The sequence below is a fragment of the Monodelphis domestica genome, chromosome 3, assembly GCF_027887165.1.
Source record: "Monodelphis domestica isolate mMonDom1 chromosome 3, mMonDom1.pri, whole genome shotgun sequence".
Lineage (NCBI taxonomy): Eukaryota > Metazoa > Chordata > Mammalia > Didelphimorphia > Didelphidae > Monodelphis > Monodelphis domestica.
This window is the reverse complement of record NC_077229.1, coordinates 527,582,937-527,590,159: the sequence shown is the minus strand read 5'-3', so window position 1 is coordinate 527,590,159 and position 7,223 is coordinate 527,582,937. Positions and strand designations below refer to the sequence as shown.

The following is a 7,223-nucleotide window of genomic DNA, read 5'->3' as shown; positions in this document are numbered from 1 at the left end:
GCTAAATTGCATTTTATCGTTACTCTAGTTCCCTGGTTTCTTCCTCATGTTTAACTTTTTATGCTTGAGTCTTTTTTCCCCTCTAGGATTATACTTAGTTTTCTTGGATAGGTTTTTCTTCACTGTATTCCTAAATCTTCTGCCTTCTTTTAGATCATATTCCAAGGCCTCTCTTCTTTTTGAGTGAAAACTGCTAAATCTTATGTGCTATTGATCAGGTACTTAGTATTTGAATTCTTATGTGATCAGTACATGAATTACTTATTTTTCTTGCTGCTTGCATATTTTTTCTTTGACCTTTGAGTTCTGGATTTTGGCTCCAATATGCCTGGAATATTGGGCAGCTAGGAAGCATAGTAGATAAGGCACCATGTTCAGAGTCATGAAAACCTGAGTTCAAATCCAGCCTGAGTTACTAGCTATGTAACCTTGAATAAGTCACTTAATCATATTTACCTCAGTTTCTTCACCTCACCTAAAAAATGATCAGAAAAATTAAAGGACAAACCACTCTAGTATCGTTGCCAAGGAAACCCCAAATGGGGTCACAAACAGTTGGACATAACTAACAGGACTGAATAATAATGACATGACCAGCAGTTTTCATTTTGGAGTGTTTTTCAGAGGGTAACCAGTGTTTGGTTGTTTTTTTTTTTAATTTCTACTGTCTCTTCTAGTTCTCAGATATCTGTCTAGTTTTCCTTTATAATTTATTAATGTTGCCTAGGCTCTTTTACTCATCATAGTTTTCAGGTATTCTAATGATTACTAATTATTCTCTTTAATCTATTCTCTGGGTCAGTTCTTTCCCCAATGAGATATGTTACCTTTTCTTCTATTTGTTTTCCAATATTATTACTTTCTAAATTAGTTCTTGATGTCTCATGACTCCCTTTGATTTTTATGGAGTTATTTTCTTCAGTAAGCTTCATATGTCCTTTACAAGGTTGTCAGTTATCTTTTCCTAAATTTCTTGCACTGTTCTAATTTCTTTTATCATTTCCCCCTATACTTTTATTTGGTTTGGGTTTTTAAAAAAATTTTTTAACCTCCTTTAATTCTTCTAAGAATTATTTGGGGGCTTGTGTTTGATCTACATTTTTCTTTGAGGCTTTGTCTTAGGTATTTTCAAGTCATTGTCTTATTCTGTGTTGGTGTGTTGTTTCTCTGTCATACTATTAGATCTTTATGGTCTTTTTTCTCATTCTTTTCACTTTGTATTTTATGTTGGTGTTGGGCTCTACTTACTTTGTGGAATGATGTCTGATCTGATATACAGTTTTTTTATGTGCTTCTACTGTTTTCACACCTCAGCTTAAATGCCTGAAATTTTTGCTGCTTCCCAAGCAACATGACCTGATGTAGGGGTTGTTCTTTACCTACTTTTTATGAGTTGTACAAGTTTCTGACCCATATGTGGGTGTTATAGATTGTATTTTGTTGAATTTCAACTAGACTGATGCAGGACTCCATCACAGTTAGTCTGCTGGGAGGGTCTTCAGGTTTAGAGTAACTGATTTACTTGATTCTCCTTTACTATTGTTTCATGATGTAGTTACTCCACTGTAGGGGTATATTTTGGACTAGAGGCTAAGATCTTAGTCTCCCCTTTACTTTTGAGTTCAGAGCCAAAAAATTAAGTCTTTAGATCTTTTTCCTTGCTGTATACAAAGCTCCTTTTGCTCTGAAAGAAACCTTTAAATGGGTAATAGACAATAGAACTGCCAAATGGCCCCTGTTTTTGTTCCTAGTCCAAGTTCAAGGACACTCAATGATCTCTTTCTGTCAAAATGCTTTCAACTATGTTTTCCAATCTTATTCCCCTTAGCATTCCTGGGTACTTGAATGTTCTCCACTGTTAATGTTGCCACTACGTCCACTGCTTTCACTGAACTGAAGTCAGGTCAGCAGATTCAGGAGAGTGTCTTGAAAGGTAACTCACTTCCCATTAAGACATGTAGAAGACACATTGAACTATAGAAAAATGAAATGCAAAAGAGGAGCTTCACAGAACTGGGACAACAGAAAGGCTGGGAGGGGAATCAAGAGTTATTCTGGAATCATAAAAACAGAAAATTATTTTTTAAATGTTGACTTCATAAAATTTGAAACAAACATTACAGTCTTTACAATAAATAGTTATCCTACCTCCTAAATATTCTTTATTGTAGAAAACTGTCACTGTTTTCTTTGACAGAAACTCACATATTTTATCTCCTACTCATTTCTCTGTATTAGGTAACTTTTTTGGAGCATCTTCAGCATAAAAATGTTCCTTCTAAAATGCAATGGCAAGAACTTAAAACAGTGTAACCAATGTGGTCTGACCAGGAAGAAGTACAAAAGAATTACCATCTCCCTTTTTCTTTCCAAATGTTCTAATAATCCAAAGTAAAATCCCATTAGCTTTTTTTGACTTTCATGACATAGTATTTGGAATTAGCTGGCTAGGAAGAGCCAAGATGAAAGAGCAACAGGAAGAAATATAGTTGAAATGTCACCTACAACTCCACAAAGATAGTACCAAACCTAGATGTGATTGGAAAATTGAAGAAAAGAAGTCACAGTAATCAGTTTTCCATATAAGTTCACCATAAGGAACTAGTCATAATAGTCTTTAGACACTGAGGACTTCACCCATCCAAAAATGACCACACAAAACATTATATCATACAGACCAAGACTATGCACCAGAGCAAGAAAAGAGTCTATACCTACACAGAGAGAGACCTCAACCATTCCGAAGCAGTTACCAACTGGCAACTGTATTGACCATTACTTAGTTCGAGGTAACCGATTCAGAGTGGACCAAGGAGGAGATCCTTTCTCGAGAGATGGAGATTCAGGAGGAGAAGCAATATCAAACTCAGGCTGTCAAGTTCAAAATGATACAGTAGACATGTGGCTCTTAGCCCAGGAGCAGTGAGGGATCTCAGTTCGAACATTTAGAGCAGTCTAAAGCTTGAGTAGAACAACAGGAACCCCAAACCAAAAAGGAACTTGAAGTTCTGTCACTCTGAACCAGTAGAAGTTTCCACTAGCAATATGAATTGAGTCTAAGAATAGTCTACTGGAACTTTAAACAGGGGTAAGACCACAGGTGTAGTGCTCAGATCCAAACTAGGAAGGCAGTGATTAGGCTTTGGGAATACTCAAAACATTAGTTCCAGTCCTAGCTGTCCATGAGATCTTGGAATAACAATCCTCAAAACCTAAGAAAGCAACTGGCTCTAAGAGGAGACAAGCTGTGCTTATGCATTTCCTTCAGAAGTATAGAGTTTAGCCTTAACAAAGTCTAAAGCCAGGATATAAGGTAAAGTAAGCAAACAAACCACAAGAGCAAAAAAAATATTATTATAACATTGTGAGGGTGGCAGGGATGCTTAAGAAACAAAACCAGGAAAAGTATCTCCAACATATTTACAAAGTATAAAAAAATCTTGGGCCCAAAATCAATTAGAATTCCTTGAAAAAATGAAATAGGAGACTTAAATTTAAAAATTAATACATTTTAAATGCTTTTTTAAAGTGCTACAGAGAAAACAAGGCATGGAGTAGTTATAATAACATGTAGCAGGTTCTCTCTTCAACTGGCTCAATGGGTGTGACTTTTACTTAGGCCATACCTTCATTACTCAGGATTAGATGAGTCTTGAAAAACACTATAAAAGTCAAATTGCTCAAGTCAAATAAGGGAACTGTGCTTACAAAGTCTCTTTTTTATGATGAACAGCTTTCTCCTAGCTCAGTTTGCCTAGAGACACTGGTCCTGGTTTACATATTAGACTGGAAGTATTTCTGATTTTGAGTGAATCATAAAATAATAATGAAATAAAATAATATAAAATAAATAAAAATAAAATAAAATAAAAATAAAAATCAGTAAGAGTCTTAGTCATTTAGGTCTAGAGGCCCCAGTAAGAATGATCCCAACACTTTTGAAAAAGGTTTATGCTTTTGACAGCTTTTGTTCTCATCTATATACACTGTTGTTCACTAACTTATTCTCTGGTTTCCAGTTTCTGATAAAGAAGTACAGAAACCAGAAACTGATGTGATGGATCAACATTTTATCTTAAATGGACATTCCGTAGAATTAAACAGAAATTTTAGATACATAAGCTTTGGAAGTAACATAATTCCCCTTCCCCCAACAGGACAGTGAAAGGAAAGAAGGAGGAATTGGGACAAAAATAATCTCTATATTAGTTCTCTCAAATGGTTATGTTTTATATTATTATTACACAAATCTGGTACAGTGGAGAGATGGCAAGAGGCAGCATGTAGAACGAGAGAGCATGCCTAAGTTAATTCCCTCTAGACTTAAGCATACTAATTCAAAAAATGATACTATTAATCTCTGACCTCTATCTGCCAACCTATTGAACACTGAGCCTTGAGAGATAACTCATAAATACAGTATAGTATTCCAGAAATTAAAAAAATAGAAATGCTTATTATTTTTTAGTTATAGACTTTATACTTTGGAAGGCAGCCTGTGGCATCAATATCGCCTACAAGCTTAATAAAGGAAATTAAATTTCAGTGAGAAGATGAGAAGAATTATATAAAGATAATAGTTCACATATTTAAATGGTAGGTAAATATTTATAAGCCAGAGAATACAAAATATAAAAGAGGCAGGATATTTCCCTTCAATTAGCTATAATTGTTTTCTCTGTTATTGTTAGTAATTTTTAGGGTATTTTTTATTATTTTGTTGTAATTGTATCCATGGTATTCATTTTTCAGGTTTTCTTTATATAGCTGAGCCTGTAATTTTCAAATTGGAAAATGTAAGAAATAGAAATTCCGAAAAGATGAAGACACAGAACAGCCATCTCTTTAAGGAAGATCAGCCCCTCACAAATAAACATTTGACCTAAAGGCATGAATATATCCTTAATACCTTCTGAAAACATCTTTTACATACTGCAAATTCTGGGCAGAAGTAAAGGGATCCATGGAATGTGGAGCACTGCCATACATTTATTCATTTATTTACATGCACACATATACATATGATATATATACCCAAATATATAATGTCAGTGCCTATGTTTTAGTAATTTTTATCTCCTTTCCTGTTTTATATATTTTTTAAATTCTTTTCTAAAAGAAATGGTTCTCTGTGAGGAGGAATTCAGAAGGCTGCAGAAAATCTAGATAATACAAAAACAAAAGATATTACTATAGATATAATTTTTAAAAAACAACAGCGCTAAGTGAGAAAAATATACTCATGAAAAATTACAGCTTCACATTACAGTTTATGAAAAAAATGATTTTAAAAAGTTCCTCAACAATTTCCCTACCCTTATGTTCTATGATAGATAGATAGATAGATAGATAGATAGATAGATAGATAGATAGATAGATTATGGTTGACAGACAGCATGTTTATTTCAAAAATAAAATGTTAGGTTTTAAACTCAAGCATGAGAACCTGATTTCCTTTCTTTGCTACTCTCCCAGTTTCTGGAATAGTGTTAGGTGCATAGTATATAGATGCCTAATATATTATTGTTAAATAAATGAGAGAAAAATGTAAAAGCATGCATAAATCCTCATTTTATGGAGGATTATGATGAAGGGAATTTTCCAAGGCTGAATAGGAATAAATATCAGAACAAGGATAGGAATTGAGAGCAAAAGCATAATGGTGATGGTAACTAGGGTGATGGAATTGAAGTTAGGAAGTCCTATATTCAAAACCCACTTCAGACACTTGCTACTTATGTGATTTAGCCAAGTCACTTAATATTTCTAGGTATTAGTGTTCTTATTTGTTTTTTAAATTTTTTAAATTTTAATAAATTTTCACCTTTCTGAAGTTTTATAATCCATATTTTCTCCCTCCCTTCATCTCTTTCTACTCTTAAAGCTGACAAGCAATTCAATCTAGGTTATACATTTATTATCATGCAATACAACTTTCCAAATGATTCATTTTTGCAAGAGAATAATCATAATAAACAAAAACTCAAAAACATATACTGAAATAAACAAATGGTAAATCATATATTTTCATCTGCATTTCTACTCCATCAGGTCTTTCTCAGGGAAGTGGATAGCATTCTTTTCAAAGCCCCTTAGAATTGTCCTGCATCATTGTATAGCTGTTAATAACAAAGTTTATCACATTTTATCATTCCAAATATGGCAGTTACTACATGCTATGTTCTCCTGGTTCTGCTTATTTCACTCTGCATCAATTCACATAGGTCTCCAGTTCTTTCTGAAATCATCCTGTCCCACATTCCTTAGGGCACAATAGTATTCCATTACCATCATACAACACAATTTGTTCAACCATTCCCCAATTGAATTGTGAGACATCCCTTTAATTTCCAAATCTTTGCCACCACAAAAAGATGAGCTATCAATATTTTTATATAAATAAACTCTTTACCTTTTTATCTCTTTTGGATACAGACTTAATAGTAGTGTTACTAGATGAATTAGTGTCCATTATTTTATAATCCTTTGGGCATAAATCCAAATTGCCCTCCAGAATATTTGGATCAGTTCAAAATTCCACCAGCAATGCATTAGTGTCCCAATTTTGCCACATCCCCACAAGCATTTATCATTTTTCTTTACTGTCTTTTGGCCAATCTGCTAGATATGAGGTGGTTCTTCAGAGTTGTTTTGATTTGCATTTTTCTAATCAAAAGGGAATTAGAACATTTTATATGATTTCTTCATCTGAAAACTGTCTATTCATATTCAATTGACTTTGAGTCTTATTAATTTGACTTCATTTTTATGTATTTGAGAAATGGGACATTTATCAGAGAAATTTACTATAAATTTCCCCCATTTGATTGTTTCCATTCTAACCTTGGTTACATTGTTTTAAAAAATTAATTGAATATAATCAAAGTTATTCATTTTATGCCTTATAATGTTCTATATCTCTTATTTGATCATAAATGTTTACCTTCTCCATAGATCTGACAGGTAAACTATGTTCCCCAATTCACTTATAGTATCACTCATTATGTTTAAATTATATGCCCATTTTGACCTTTTCTTGGTATAGGATGTGAGCTATTGATATAAACCTGATTTTTGCCATATCTTTTTTCTAATATTCCTAGCACTTTTTGCTAGTAATGAGTTCTCATTCCAAAGGCTGGGATCTTTGTTTATCAAACACTAGATTGATGAGGTCATTTATTCCTAATCTATTCCATTAATGTACCCTTCTATTTCTTAGC

General features: G+C 33.3%; 1 long non-coding RNA gene across 1 annotated transcript; it reads left to right on the top strand.

Annotated features, from left to right (window-relative positions):
- Positions 1 to 621: 621 nt before the first annotated feature.
- Positions 622 to 4,887, top strand: LOC103093301 (uncharacterized). The gene is made up of 4 exons (XR_463673.2): positions 622 to 753; positions 1,829 to 1,933; positions 2,239 to 3,313; positions 4,753 to 4,887. It is a non-coding gene; the product is annotated as an uncharacterized LOC103093301 (long non-coding RNA).
- The last annotated feature ends 2,336 nt before the right edge of the window (positions 4,888 to 7,223 follow it).